The sequence below is a fragment of the Loxodonta africana genome, chromosome 2 (genome assembly GCF_030014295.1).
Source record: "Loxodonta africana isolate mLoxAfr1 chromosome 2, mLoxAfr1.hap2, whole genome shotgun sequence".
NCBI lineage: Eukaryota > Metazoa > Chordata > Mammalia > Proboscidea > Elephantidae > Loxodonta > Loxodonta africana.
In genome coordinates this window covers 97,252,065-97,268,403 of record NC_087343.1, presented here as the reverse complement: position 1 = coordinate 97,268,403, position 16,339 = coordinate 97,252,065, and the positions used below count along the sequence as shown (strand labels likewise).

Sequence of the window (16,339 nt, the reverse complement as noted above, 5' to 3'; positions counted from 1 at the left end):
CTGCCAGGAAGCCTCCTGTGCACAGGCACTCAGCTCTCTTGCTCCATGAGTCAGCTCCAGCGCGTCTGGCATTGGTCTTTTGGTTCTGCTGCTGCTGGTTCTCTGCCTCTGCTGCTGCCACTCCTCTATTCATTTACAGTTTCAAAACTGCTTCCACATTTTAGGTTATCTGTTAGAGTAGCACCCCACTCTCAGTACCAAATTCAATTCTGTCTTAGTCATCTAGTGCTGCTGTAACAGCAGTACCAAAAGTGGATGGCTTTAACAAAGAGAAATTTATTATTTCTCAGTAAAGTAGGCTAAAAGTCCAAATTTAGGGCATCAGCTCCAGGGGAAGACGTTCCCTCTCTGTCGGCCTTCTCATCAATATTCCCACAGACTAGGAGCTTCTTCGTGCAGGGACCCCAGGTCCAAAGGATATGCTTTTCTCCCAGCATTGCTTTCTTGGTGGTATGAGGTTCCCCAACTCTCTGCTTGCTTCCCTTTTCTTTTATCTCTTGTAAGATAAAAGGTGGTGCAGGCCACAGTCCAGGGAAACTTCCTTTACTTTGGATTAGGGATGTAACCTTAGTAAGGGTGTCACAACTCCAACCCTAATCCTCTTTAACATAAAATTACAATCACAAAATGGAGGACAGGCACACAATACTGGGAATCATGGCCTAACCAAGTTGACACATATTTTTGGGGGATACGATTCAATCCACTACAGATACTAATAAGATTATTCTTCTCTAATTCACCTAATTATTTGATTAGCTTAGCTCATTAAAAGAATAAACTATAAAATATTGACTGTTTCCCTTTAGCATATTAAAAATAACTCAAGTCTGGTAAAATTAGATAAATTCAAGCAGGTAGCTGAGCTGATAATAATGGAAAGTAAAGACTAACTCTGGAGGGGAAAGAAAGACATTTTTTATTAAGGAACTAACAAAACATTTTAAAATGGGTATTATAAAATATTCCTTTTTCAAAATATTTTTTCTACTTGTCCTAGCTGTGAAAATATTTGATGAGATCTCAAGCTATTTTCTGTACATTCTTTAATGGAACTGAACTCTTACAGCTTAAACTAAACCTCGTCTGAATCACAGATAAACACATTAAATAAATGCAGTACATTTTAGCAAGAAAAGAGATTACTTTGAGGAAGAACTGGATTTTTCAAACCCCAGTTGTTTTTCCTCTTATTTAAAGTAACAATCACTACAAAAAGATCCCAGTAAAATAAAAGGAAGTGAAACACTGATTTGAATTTGTGGCAAAATTTTACATGTATCAGTAATATTTCCTAACTTTATTTTCTCTTATCACCTTCAGTCTGAAATCTTCAGTCCCATCTAAATACCACCTCTCTACTTATTAGGATAAATTGCTACTATGATTGTACAAGTATTTCTATTTCACCTATTTTATGGGAATGTGGAGAAGCTATAGAGAAATACATAAGAAATGAGACAGGAACAAAGATACAGATTCAGGCAAAAGGTAATGATTGGACCAGATGAGTTCTATGATTCTTAATGATTCTGTGATTCTATATATGGGTAACAGGAAAGATGCTATTGGAAGATGGCAAACATTTAAGAGGAGGCAAAAAGGTTTGGATTTGATAACTGGGGTAGTAGGTAGTTCTCAATGCCTTATGTGTAGCCAAAAACCCAGGGAATGATTTTTAGTAGGCAAATGAAAAAAAAAAAAAAGATTTTAGAGAAACATAACCCAAACTCAATACAGGAAACGATGGGCTTTCTGCTAGCTTTGAAAGGTAAATATGGAATTCTTAAGCCCTTGCAGGTTGCTTATTCAAAACCCTGTGCTATGAGTCGGAATCGACTTGACGGCAGTGGGTGGTTTTTATGCTTCTATCGACAAGAACATTAAGCAAAGGCCTATGTACCAGGATCAATACAGAAAGAAAAAGTTCTTATAAGTTTGCACAAAGTCAATGTGCAGTGACGCCTGGAATCAATCAACTTAAACGATCAAGGAAATGGAAAACGTGCCACAGTGACTGCCTGACACAGTCAGGCCTTAAGACTTGAGAGGAAAAGGCTGAATGGAGACAGGATGAAAGTCTATAGAATCATAAATATGGGTATGATGAGCACAAACAGAAACCGGGAACTAGACGGCATCCATAAAGTTTTAAGCACCCATTTCAAAATACATACTACTTTTTTTTTCTTTTTTAAAATCAAAGATAGTAAATTTCTGGAGTATATTATAGCAGAGAAAAGATGTTATTGGGACAAAAATAGCAGGTCCATAGACATTAATGGAATAAACAGTCAGGAGCAGTGACTGGGTTGGAAAATGTTCCTTCTCTCCTCTCCTAAGGCTGACAAAATGGGTTGTGATTAGTACATTTAGAAACACTGTATTTCTCAAAATCCATATCAGAAAAAAAAACACATGAGTCAGGGCCACATTGGTTAGGCTTCTGGGTCATAAACACTGTGAATTCCTAAACTGAAGAGAGACGTCATTAAAGAAACATTTGAGAAAGATACCTGTGACTAGTGTATGTATGTACGTATGTATGTATATACGTATATATGCATGTGGAAAACCTGGTGGCATAGTTAAGAGTTCGGCTGCCAACCAAAAGCCAACAGTTCGAATCCACCAGGCACTCCTTGGAAACCCTATGGAGCAGTTCTACTCTGTCCTATAGGGTCACTATGCGTCAGAATCGACTTAATGGCAACAGGTTTTTATATATATATACACACATATATATTCTACTAAGAATGAAGAGAGGGAGGCTTTGACTATATTAGTATTTGAAATGTAAAAGGCGGTTTAAATAATCATTGTGGAGTGAAAAATAGCAGTGATGTGATCCTACTATGTGCCAGACACCATATTAAAAGATTCATATACAGACAGCACATTTAATCTGCATAACAACCCTGGAAATGTGTTGTTGGTATTTACATTTTAAAGACAAGAAACCTGAGGCACTGAGACATTAATTAGCTGTCCAAAGTCACAAAAATAGCAAGTAGCGGGACTGGACTTCAAACTTAAATGTATCTACGTTCAGAATCTTTAGTCTTTCCACTATCCTTTGCTATCTACCTCTCATACAGATCTTGGTGATTCATGGCTGTGGAAGACACAAGATATAAAACTCAATGAAAATAGACTAAAGCTTGAAAACTAGTTATGTAAATGTCAATAAGATAAAAACTGGCTTCTGGGATACTGACATTTAGATCATTTTTCTCTGGGTCTAGGTTTTCAGGTAGTCTAACAGACTTGGGCTGTCAGAAAACCATCACAGGCTTCCTGAGAGTCATAGAAGTCTTCCTGGATAATCACTAGAACCAAAGGTGGCTCGGGGATTACTTCTCACAAGAACTAACACCTTCCGTGGCTACCAGTCAGGACTGATTCAGCACTCAAACCAAAGGCACTGCGAGCGCCCAACAGCCTGAGAAAGTCTACTAAGACGTTATCTTGCAAGGATTGGAAGGACTGACTCTAGGATCTATACCTCAGTCAAATCCAGTTGCTACCCTTACAGGCTGTGTAACCTTGAATTAGGTATTAGTTATTGCCTCCAAACTCAATTTCTGCATCTGAAAAACAGAATAGTGAAATACAGCTCCCTAACAGCTGTGATAAAGACTGAATAAAATAAGGCAGATAAAGTACTCAGTATCGGGAACACTTTAAAAATGATCCTTTTACAAAAATGATGATGAAGATGATTTTAAAAATGGGAGAGAATGAGGAAGATGAAGAAGAATCCAACTGAAAAACTCGGAGATCCTCTCTGCACATTTGAATTTCTCAGCTCTCTGCTTGTCAGCATGTTTTCAATAGTTGAAGGATAATAGCCAATATAAGATGGGATTTTCTGGTCATTAATATCACACACAAGCAAAATTTTGCTGAAGATCATTCAAAAACGGCTGCAGCAGTATATCAACAGGGAACTGCCAGAAATTGAGGCCGGTTTCAGAAGAGGACGTGGAACCAGGGATATCATTGCTGATGTCAGATGGATCCTGGCTGAAAGCAGAGAATACCAGAAGGATGTTTACCTGTGTTTTATTGACTATGCAAAGGTATTCGACTGTGTGGATCATAACAAACTATGGATAACACTGCGAAGAATGGGAATTCCAGAACACTTAATTGTGCTTGTGAGGAACCTTTACATAGATCAAGAGGCAGTTGTTCAGACAGAACAAGAGGATACTGATTGGTTTAAAGTCAGGAAAGGTGTGCGTCAGGGTTGTATTCTTTCACCATACCTATTTAATCTGTGTGCTGAATAAATAATCCGAGAAGCTGGACTATATGAAGAAGAACAGGGCATCAGGATTGGAGGAAGACTCGTTAATAGCCTGCGTTATGCAGATGACACAACCTTGCTTGCTGAAAGTGAAGAGGACTTGAAGCACTTACTAATGAAGATCAAAGACCACAGCCTTCAATATGGATTGCACCTCAATATAAAGAAAAAAAAAATCCTCACAACTGGACCAATGTGCAACATCATGATAAACAGAGAAAAGATTGAAGTTGTCAAGGATTTCATTTTACTTGGATCCACAATCAACAGCCATGGAAGCAGCAGTCAAGAAATCAAAAGACGCATTGCATTGGGGAAATCTGCTGCAAAGGACCTCTTCAAAGTGTTGAAGAGCAAAGATGTCACCCTGAAGACTAAGGTGCACCTGACCCAAGCCATGGTATTTTCAATCGCATCATATGCTTGTGAAAGCTGGACAATGAATAGGGCAGACCAAAGAAGAGTTGATATCTTTGAATTGTGGTGTTGGTGAAGAATATTGAATATACCATGGACTGCCAAAAGAACGAACAAATCTGTCTTGGAAGAAGTGTGGCCAGAATGCTTCTTAGAGGAAAGGATGGCGAGACCGCGTCTTACATACTTTGGACATGTCGTCAGGAGGGATCAGTCCCTGGAGAAGGACATCATGCTTGGCAGAGTACAGGGTCAGCAGAAAAGAGGAAGACCCTCAACGAGGTGGATTGACACAGTGGCTGAAACAATGAGCTCAAGCATAACAACGATTGTAAGGATGGCGCAGGACCAGGCAGTGTTTCGTTCTGTTGTGCATAGGGTCACTATGAGTCAGAACCGACTCGATGGCACCTGACAACAACTTTCTGGTGATTTACTCCTTTAAGGAAAGGGGCTGGTTCTCTCAGTTACAAGCTTTCTCAGGCTTAAAGTTTGCTCCCTCAGCAGTTTTGTCAGATTCAGAGTTTGATAAAGACTTTAAGAATGTGAAACAGGTCACACATGTTGGTTTTGTTTTGATTCACTGCAATTTTGTTTACTTGTTGTTGTTAGGTGCTGTCGAGTCTGTTCTCACTCATAGCGACTGCCATGGATTGACTTATGTCCCCCCAAAAATGTGTGTATCAATTTGGTTGGGCCGTGATTCCGGGTATTGTGTGATTTTCCTGTATGTTGTAAATCCTGCCTCTATGATGTTAATGAGGGAGGATGGGTGGCAGTTGTGTTAGTGAGGCAGGATTCAATCTACAAGATTGGATTGTGTCTTGAGGCAATCTCTTGTGATATAAAAAAAAAAAAAAGGGGAGCAGAGAGACAGAGGAACCTCATACCACCTAGAATGCAGTGCCAGGAACAGAGCGGGTCCTTTGGATGGGGGCGGGAGGGGGGTTCCTGCAGAGAAGCTCCTAGGCTGGGGCAACAGAGAGAAAGCCTTCACCTGCTCTAACAGATACCTAAAATGTGGAAGCAGTTTTGAAACTGTGAATGGATAGAGGAGCAGCAGCAACAGAGGACCAGCAGCAGAGAACCTGCAGCGGCAGAGAAGCAGCAGCGACAGAGAACCAGCAGCAGCAGAACCAGGAGACCAGTGCCAGATAGCACTGGAGCTGACCTACAGAACAAGAGAGCTGAGTGCCTCTGTGCAGGAGGCTTCCTGGTGGAGTGGGGTACCTCTAGGCACTTATCGGTGGAGCTACTGATCTTTGGAACATTTGCCTCAGCAGGGCAGATGGGGGTGTGAGGCCCGAAGAGCCTAGAAGCCATGAAACCAGAAAACAGAAGCTGAAGAGACAAGGAACACGAGAAGCTGAGCTGCCACACTCTCAAAAGGTATGGCCATGACCTCAGGGGTTTAAAAGGGTGTAGCCATGGCCTCTGGTGTTTCTAAGGGTGCAGTCCCCACTCAGATGCACTAGGAAAATGGTGCCCCTAAAGCCAAGGGAGCAGAGTTGCTGCCCCAGTGGGCCTGGAAGGTGGAGCTGAAGCCCAGGGCCAAGGGGTCCCCATTCAGTATCTGGAGAGTATGGCCAATACCTAGAGTCTGCAGGGAAGGGCCATTGTGTAAATTGTCTCAGGGAAGACAGAATTATTTTCAAAGCCTTGAAGGCTAACGTAATATGTTCTGCTGACTTGCTTGTTGCAGGTTATCCCTTCTTTTCATCCAGTTTCTCTGATTTGTAATGAAAATGTCTAGCTTGTGCCTGTTCTGCCATTGTACCTTTGGAAGCAAATAACTTGTATTCTAGATTTCACAGATGAAGAGGAATTTTTGGATTTTGGACTTGGAGTTAAGACTTGCTATGATGTTCTGCACGTTGCAACGATGTGTTTTTTGGGGGGCCAAAGGGTAGAATATTATAGAATGAATTATGTCCCCCCAAAAGTGTGTGTATCAGTTTGGCTGGGCCATGATTCCCGGTACTGTGTGATATTCCTATAAATGGTAAATCCTGGCTCTATGATGTTAATGAGAGAGGATGGGTGGCAGTTGTGTTAGCGAGGCAGGGCTCAATTTACAAGACTGGATTGTGTCTTGAGGCAATCTCTTGCGATATAAAAGAAAGAAGGGAGCAGAGAGACAGGGGGACCTCATACCACCTAGAAAGCAGTGCTGGGAGCAGAGCCCGTCCTTTGGACCGAAGTCCCTGCACGAAGAAGCTCCTAGTCTGGGGAAAGATGGATGAGAAGGCCAACAGAGAGAAAAAGCCTTCCCCTGGAGCCAAGACCTCGAGTTTAGACTTTTAGCCTATTTTATCACGAAGAAATAAATTTCTCTTTGTTAAACTCATCCACTTGTGGTGTTTCTATTATAGCATCAGTAAATGACTAAAACCGTGACACTATGTACAACAGAACGAAACACTGCCAGATCCCATGCCATTCTCACAATCGTTGTTATGTTTGTGCCCATTGTTGCAGCCACTGTGTCAATCCATCTCATTGAGGGTCTTCCTCTTTTTCACTGACCCTCTGCTTTACCAAGCATGAAGTCCTTCTCTAGGAACTGGTTCCTCCTGATAACATGTCCAAAGTATGTGAGACAAAGTCTCAACATCCTTGCTTCTAAGGAACATTCTGGCTGTACTGCTTCTAAGACAGATTTGTTCGTTCTTCTGGCAGTCCATGGTATATTCAATATTCTTTGCCAACACCATAATTCAAACGTATTAATTCTTACCCATTGTCCAGGTTTCGCAGGCATGTTTGTTTGCTTATTTTGACTGACAGCATGTGGTTGGCATAAGTTATTGTAGTTAATTTTTATCCATTTTGATTGCTTTAGATAATTTACGTTAAAAATTTTTTTGTTGGTAATGATTCAGAAAGGCACTTTTAAATTAGAATAGCCTACCTGTGTCTACATAAACACAACACTATCTAAAAAAAAAAATTACTGCCTCTTAAACCCATACTTCCCCCTACTTCCAGGGAATTTCCCATGGCCCTATTTATAAATGTAGCTATTTGCAGCATTTCCCTCTTCCCGTTTTTGAAGGTAGAAATATAAATGGAATCCTAAAAATAATGAAGATTTAAAATGTGTTTTAAAAAAACCACCCAATGCCGTCAAAATGATAATTCCCAATTCCAGGAAAGCTGTAGTGAAGCAGGCACTCACTGCTGCCGGTATTGTGACTGCTGTGTCGCTTATGAAAGCAATGTGGCCACTGCCAACAGCCGGCCAGATCTCTTCATTCCCTTTGATCTGGTCTGGAAATGATTCAACAGAAATCAAATGATACCGCACCAGTGTCTTCTACAAAAGAATTATTCAACATTAAAAGAATGATTTAATAAATTGTGATAAACCAATACATGGATATTCTCGTGAAAAAAATTGAAGCGTATGAAGAAGCACTGAAAATATTTGCTATCACATTAAGTAAAATAGAATTTATAAGTAGAATATAAAATAATATTGACACTGTGGTTGAAACTATGTAAATGTCGGTTCTTCATCCTGCTACACATCAGATAACTTGCAGAACTTCTTAAAAATTCAAATGCCGAGGCTGCACTGCAAAAGAGGCCCAATTGGTTGACCTAGAGATACCCCCCAGTATTGGTGGTGGGATTGTTTATAATTTTAAGTTCCTTTAGACTATCTTCAGTGTAATTATGTTACCTGAGGCCCTGGGTGGTGCGAGCAGTTGACATGCTCTCTGCTAACCCAAAACTGGGTGATTCAAGTCTACTCAGAGGCACCTAAGAAGAAAGGTCTGGCGATATACTTCCAACAAAATCAGCCATTGAAAACCCTATGGAGAACAGTTCTGCTCTGATACGCGTGAGGTTGCCATGAGTCACAGGCAACTGGATGGCAACTGGTTTTATCAGTAGTTATGTTATCAATTTAAAAATACTCTCACATTTAAAAAATGTTATTAAATCATATAATTATTAAAGTGTCACTTGAAATGAAAAATTGTTATATGAAATCCACATTTTAAAAGTTTCCATTGCCTTCCTAAACAAATACTTTAGTTTCAATTAATTCATGGGAGTGGATTCTAGAAAGAATCCTATACAAATATAGTAAAGGCTAGATTGCAGCTACACTGAATACTCAGAGGCCAAAGGTCTCTTGAATTCAAATATCTCCTCCAGGTCTCTCCCACTCCTCAAGCCCTGGTGCTACACCACTCTCAAAGGAAACCTCCTGGAAACACTACAGATGAGCCAAGATTCTCTGCCTATACATTTCTAAACCCAAACTTGACACCCCAAATTCAAGAGGATCAACAACTTTCATGGGTTTGAAAGTATAAACAAATAACTCTGTTAAGTATGGCCAGAAGCCTTATCTTTAGAGTCTAAATGTTCCTACATATAAATTACAAAATGTTGAACTAATTATTAATTATGTGTACATTTACAAGTACAACCAACCAACCTGCTCTTTTGTCATTATTAATTTTGGTACTTCTACGGACAAAGCATGCCCGCACAGTACATTCTACACAGGTACAGTCTGAGGTCAGGAGGCTGAGCTCCTCCTGTACAGAGCATCCTGCTGGAGGAGGGTCCTCCCAACCACAGCCAACTCCACAGCCCCTGGTTGGCCGAGCACCGATGATAACAAAAGCTAATTTTAGAGCTCAAAGTGTATTTTCTACTTTGTTCCCACCCCCTTTTCTACCAATCTCACAGTCAACCCTAATTTTTGTAGAGTCCTTTTGCATTTCTAAAAGAGCAAAGGCTTCAGACACAATGGAAAAACAAGCAAGGTCACAGACCTCGTCATGCTCAGTTCATGTGGCTCTTCCCCAAATTCCTGACCAAAGGCCGTGGAGATTAATAAGTAATACTAAAGTCAGAGGAATTAAACAACCACCGAATTCTAAGTCAAACCCACAATCACTCTACACAACGTATCTCAGAATAATTTACCAGGGCGCCTTAAACCAGATTCTTGATTATTTTTAATTTCTTATTTGTGCCTGTAAAATTATAAATAATACCTATAACAAATGATAATTAAAAGAAGTTGCCCTAATCTACCTCTGAATTTTGTACACTTTAAAAATGCTGTCTTGTGGAGCAAGGGCGGGGGGTTGGGGACTATGGCTTCAGGGGACATCTAAGACAATTGGCAAAATAAATCCTATTAAGAAAACATTCTGCATCCCACTTTGAAGTGTGGTGTCTGGGGTCTTAAACGCTAACAAGTGGCCATCTAAGATGCATCAATGGGTCTCAACCCACCTGGATCAAAGGAGAATGAAGAACACCAAGGTCACAAGATAATTATGAGCCCAAGAGAAAGAAAGGGCCACATGAACTAGAGACTACATCATCCTGAAACCAGAAGAACTAGATGGTACCTGGCCACAACTGATGACTGCCCTGACAGGGAGCACAACAGAGAACCCCTGAGGGAGCAGGAGAACAGTGGGATGCAGACCCCAAATTCTCATAAAAAGACCAGACTTAATGGTCTGACTAAGACTAGAGGAATCCCAGCGGTCATGGTCCCCAAACCTTCTGTTGGCCCAGGACAGGAACCATTCCTGAAGCCAACTCAGCAGACACGGATTGGACTGGACAATGGGTTGAACAGAGATGCTGATGAGGAGTGAGCTACTTGCATCAGGTGGACACTTAAGACTATGTTTGCATTTCCTGTCTGGAGGGGAGATGGGAGGGTAGAGGTGGTTAGAAACTGGCAAAATGGTCACGAAAGGAAAGACTGGAAGGAGGGAGCAGGCTGACCCATTAGGGGAAGAGTAAGTGGGAGTATGTAGTAAGGTGTATATAAGTTTATATGTGAGAGACTGACTTGATTTGTAAACTTTCACTTAAAGCACAGTAAAAATTATTTTAAAAAATGCTGTCTTGATAAGTTAACATTTTCTAAGTAATAATTCTCACAAATTAATGATAAGGGATATTAAAGAGAAAATGTAATTATATTTGCAATGTTCTCTCACTTAGAAAAATAATAGAAAGAAAATATAATAACATTTATTCTAGGTGTGGGATAATAGGGTTATTTTGCTATTTTCTCTTTAACTCTTCGGTAACTGCTAACCTTAAAGTTAAGAAAAGGATAACATTACAAACATCAGACTCATTTAGTTTTGAGGGGTGCACGTAGGCAGAGACTATAAAAGCTCTTGTTCATGAACCGTCTAACAGTTACTTAGAGAATTAGCCTCTTAAGAGGTCTTGAAGGTAATTGAAATATAGTCCATTGTGATCATATGACAAACGTTAAGTAGAAAAGGTTTCTCGGCAAACAGGTTGTTTTTGTTTTTGTTGTTGTTAATAAATAAACTTAGCTGGTAGATTTAAAGGTCTGCTTAAAGATTATTAACCACTTGACCTATAAGCTTAATGAACAGGTTTAACACTCTCTGGCAAGTAGATATAAATGAGAAGTTGAGGAAATATCCCTTTTACTTAACGTTAATTATTAGATAAAATAACGGTATCTACAAATTTTTGACTTACAAATTTTTTACTAATACACTTGCTGTACAAAACCAAACCCTGTTGAGTTGATTCCGACTCATAGCAACCCTATAGGACAGAGTAGAACTCCCCAAGAACTGACTGGTGGATTCCAACTGCCAACCTCTTGGTTAGCAGCCAAGCTCTTAACCACCGCAACACCAGAGCTTCACTTGCTGTATAGTTCTGTTTTATTCAGTGTAACATTCAGACTTTTTAGTTCTGGAGTCAAGGATCAAGCAATTTATGTTTACTTAATACTTGTGTGACCTTCAGCAAATTAAATAACCTCTCCAAACCTCAGTTTTATCATTTTTTAAAAATGGGGACAATAAGAGTACTTCGCTCAAAGGTTTGTTGTGAGATTTAAAACGAAGGTGTCCATGAAAGATTTAGCACAGTCGCTAGCACAATGTAAAGTCTCAATATAAGTTAGTATCATAATTCAGCTCAACCCGAATCCATTACTATAGTCTCACCCTCTACCCATCACATTGAACAAACGGTTACATTTTCACTGTCAAAGTCAACATGCTCAGAGGGTTTTACCAAATCTTTAAAGATCATGCCAGGGTGAGAAAGAACTATGGCATGATATTTACCTGCAAAGATTTATGACACTGGGGCAGTACAAAAGTATCACATATCTATGAGCAACTGTATAAATACTTTCAAATAAAACAAACTCATGCATCTTGCAAATGGCTTTTGGGTTGCTTGGTTTTCCCTGTGGACTCTCCCACAGAACTTGTTTCAGAGGCGGTTTTGTATAAAAAAAGCTTATCCTTTATGAAAAGCAGAAAACTACTCTGCAACCGGGAGAGACGTGTCACTTGCGATCAATGGGGCTTGTAAGTTTACAAGAACTGAATAGAGGGCACCAGGTTTTCTCAAAAAATGTCAAACCTGCCGCGGAGGAAAAAAAAAAACTAGAAGGCCTTTCTTAAAATTGTATCATAACCTTAATACTACTAAAGGCATTTTACAATGCCAAACTCATATTAATAATTAAATCTGAAAATATTTCTAATCCAACATTTTAAAAGTTAAACTTCTATTAGAACTAGCTGCATAACTGTTCTTGTTGTTAGGTGCCATTAAGCTTATTTTGACTCATAGCGATCTCAGATCTTTCTCCCTTGGAGCCACTGGGTGAGTTCAAACAACCAACCTTTCTGTTAGCAACTGTCATGGATTGAATTGGGTCCCCCCCAAAAAATATGTCAACTTGGTTAGGCCATGATTCCCAGTATTGTGTGGTTGTCCTCCATTTTGTGATTAATATAGTTTTCCTATATGTTATAAATCCTAATCTCTGCCTGTGGTTAATGAGGGAAGATTGGATTATGTTGAAGAGGATTCGGGTGGGATGTAACACCCTTGCTCAAGTCACATCCCTGATGCAATGTAAACGGAGTTTCCCTGGGGTGTGGCCTGCACCACCTTTTATTTTACAAGAGATAAAAGGAAAGAAAAGGGAGTAGAGAGTTGGGGACCTCATACCACTAAGAAAGAAGCACCCAGTGTAGACTACTTTGGGCCTGGGGTTCCTACACTGAGAAGCTCCTATTCCAGGGGAAGATTGATGAGAAAGACCTTCCTCCAGACCCACAAGAGAAAGAAAGCCTTCCCCTGGAGCTGATGCCCTGAATTTGGACTTCTAGCCTACTTTACTGTGAGGAAACAAATTTCTCTTTGTTAAAGCCATCCACTTGTGATATTTCTGTTATAGCAGCACTAGATAACTAAGACAGTGGCCAAGTGTTTAACCATTATACTACCCGGGCTCCTTTGATAACAGTTCTACCAAACTGTAAACATAAGAATTCTCACTTAGAAAATGGTAAATATTTATATAACAGGATAACTATGGTGAAAAATCTTGATATTCATGCTTATGCTTGGGCAGGAGTTAAATTCACCAAACTGCTGTTTCCCTGATTGTAATTGCTGCTACGGTGAGAGATATTTCTATTCCAGAGTTGGCCCAGGATAAATACAGAGCACTGCTTCTATCCAGCCTTAGTTAATAACTGATCACTGAGGAGGCCCTGGCCATTCATTTCCCTAGGCTAGAATGTGCATAATTTCCCAGGGGCCCCACATTATCCATTTGAAAATCGCAAAGCCCTAGTTAAGTGTTTACCTGTGTTTTATTGATGATGCAAAGGCATTCGACTGTGTGAATCTTAACAAATTATGGTAACATTGTGAAGAATGAGAATTCCAGAACACTTAATTTTGCTCATGAGGAACCTGCACATAGATCAGGAGGCAGTCATTCAAACAGAGCAAGGGGATGCTGCATGGTTTAAAGTCAGGGAAGGTGTGCATCATGGTTGTATTCTTTCACCATATCTATTCAATCTGTATGCTGAGCAAATAATCCAAGAAGCTGGACTATATGAAGAAGAACGGGGCATTAGGATTGGAGGAAAGCTCATTAACAACCTGTGTTACACAGATGACACACACTGCTTGCTCAAAGGGAAGAGGACTTGAAGCACTTACTGATGAAGATCAAAGAGACTGCAGCCTTCAGTATGGACTGCACCTTAATGTAAAGAAAACAAAAATCCTCACAAATGGACCAATAAACAACAGCACGATAAACAGAAAAATGATTGAAGTTGTCATGAATTTCATTTTACTTGGATACACAGTCAAAAGCCATGGAAGCAGCAGTCAAGAAATCAAAAGATGCATTGCATTGAGCAAATCTGCTGCAAAAGACCTCTTTAAAGTATTGAAAAGCAAAGTTGTCACCTTGAAGACTAAGGTGCACCTGACTCAAGCCATGGTCTTATCAATCACCTCCTATGCATGTGAAAGCTGGATGATGAATAAGAAGGACTGAAAAAGAATTGATGCATTTGAATTGTGGTGCTGGAGAAGAATATTGAATATATTACGGACTGCCAAAAGAACAAACAAATCTGTCTTGGAAGAAGTACAGCCAGAATGCTCCTTACAAGCAAGGATGGTGAGGCTACGTCTCACATACTTTGGATATGTTACCAGGACGGATCAGTTCCTGGAGAAGGATACCTTGCTTGGTAAAGTAGAGGGTCAGCAAAAAAAGGAAGACCCTCAACAAGGTAGACTGACACAGTGGCTACAACAATGGGCTCAAGCATAACAACGATTGTGAGGATGGTGCAGGACCGGGCAGTGCTTCATTCTGTTGTACATAGGATCGCCACGTGAGTTGGAACCGACTCGACAGCATCTAACAACAACAACTAGTTAAGTGTGGCACACCATTTTTATAGTGAGCTCTTTAGTGATCAGAAATACATGTATATCTTATTAACATAAAATAGGGGTTAAGAGAGGTGGCTTAACATGGTGGTTAGGACACAAGCTCTGGAGCAGAACTATCTGGGTTCAAATTCCTGTTGAGCAGCTTCACAGACATTAGACCTCAGGAAAGTGACATAAGCTGTCTGTGCCTCAAGGTCTTCATTTGTAAACTAAAAATAAAAATTGTTCATTTATAGGGGAGTTGTGAGGATTAAGTAAATCAATATTCATAAAGGGCTTTGAACAGTGCCTGATTAATAAACCATTAATACATGATCCTAATAATACATTTGTGATTACTCCAATTCTCTTCAGCAAATGTATGAATTGCCCCATGTTTCAGGGTTTGTTTCTGGAAAAATTTTCTCACACAGTTCAACTCAGAAAATGGTTTTTAAAGACCTCCAAAGTTTGTCTCGTCTTGTTTCTCATGCAGTAATATACTTGGAGGGTTAGGGAGAAAGAAAATATGTTGCAAATCAAAACATCAAAGACTCAAATATCTTCTATAGAGAAATAAATTTGGACAATATAGGTTTGAGAACTGAAACTATTTAATTTTAAGCAAAAGATGATGCTGTCCAGAAATTTGGAGAAATAATTGGCATTGTCATTTAAAATCATAAAGGTCATGTGGGCTCCAAGCTGTCTCAGGTTCTCCTATCTAGCTTCTTTTTTTCCTTCTTCCTTTCTTTCTTGTAAGGGGACTTGGCGTTAGACTACAACAGGCCTTGTGCTTTTTGAGAGCATTATCTCCTTCAACACCCGTTAATAAGATTCTTTCTGCTACATAACCATAATGACAATAATAACAGCTTTTATTTACAAGGTACTTACCATGCATCAGGCACCTTGTCAGGGAATTTATATGTTTTGTTGCATTTTATGCTCATAACAACTCCATGAGATTGACCTATTAACTAAATTGCCCAAATCACACAGCTTCAAATTGGCAGGGTCAAGATTTGAACACAGATGATGCAAAGGGTTAACCCGCTTGACTACTAACCAACTGAAAAGTTATATGCATATATACACAAAAACTAAATAAATAAAAACGAATAAATAAATAACCCACTGCTGTCAAGTTGATTCTGATTCACAGTGACCCTACAGGAGAGAGTAGAAGTGCCCCATGGTCTGTAATCTTTACACAAGCAGACTGCCCCATGTTTCTCCCACCTAGTGGCTAGGGGGTTTGAACCGCTGATCTTTTGGTTAGCAGCTGAGTGCTTAGCCACTGTACCACCAGGGCTCCTAAATAAATGAAAGGAGTAGAAAATTTCAAAAAAAAAAAAAATGATAAGTCTAAAGTTTAATATTTCTTACTTTTAAAGATAACTGCCATCATATTAAAACCACTAATAAAAAGAAATGAGACATTTCCAGGTCAACTTTCGTGTGACTCTTATGTTTTCTATTGATAAAAATTACCAGAAGTTAAAATAAACTTCAGTTTCCTTCTAGGTAAACCATTTTGTAAAACAATATTGTAGACCAATTGTTTAATTTCTACGGAAATACTGAGAATGAATCCAAATCATACCTTGTAATGAACTCTGAAAAACAAAAGTAAACGCTTACGGATTCAGCACGTGAGGGCTCGATGGGGACGTTTGGATCAGGAGACACACTGTGGCTTCCTAATGTTTTCAGAAGATGAAAGGATTCAAAAGCTAGATGCTTAGTTGTCTGTCATTTCATTGTCATTACATGAAAGAACTGACCAAAGTTAAAAATAGAATTCTCAGTATACTGCCTACCCCCCCTTTCCTGGAGAATCTCACATAAAAA

The 16,339-nt window shown here is 39.6% G+C and overlaps 1 protein-coding gene across 1 annotated transcript in view; it reads right to left on the bottom strand.

Annotated features, from left to right (window-relative positions):
- ADGRV1 (adhesion G protein-coupled receptor V1) overlaps positions 1 to 16,339 on the bottom strand; it is a 614,420-nt gene that overhangs the window by 282,944 nt on the left and 315,137 nt on the right. The window lies entirely within an intron of this gene.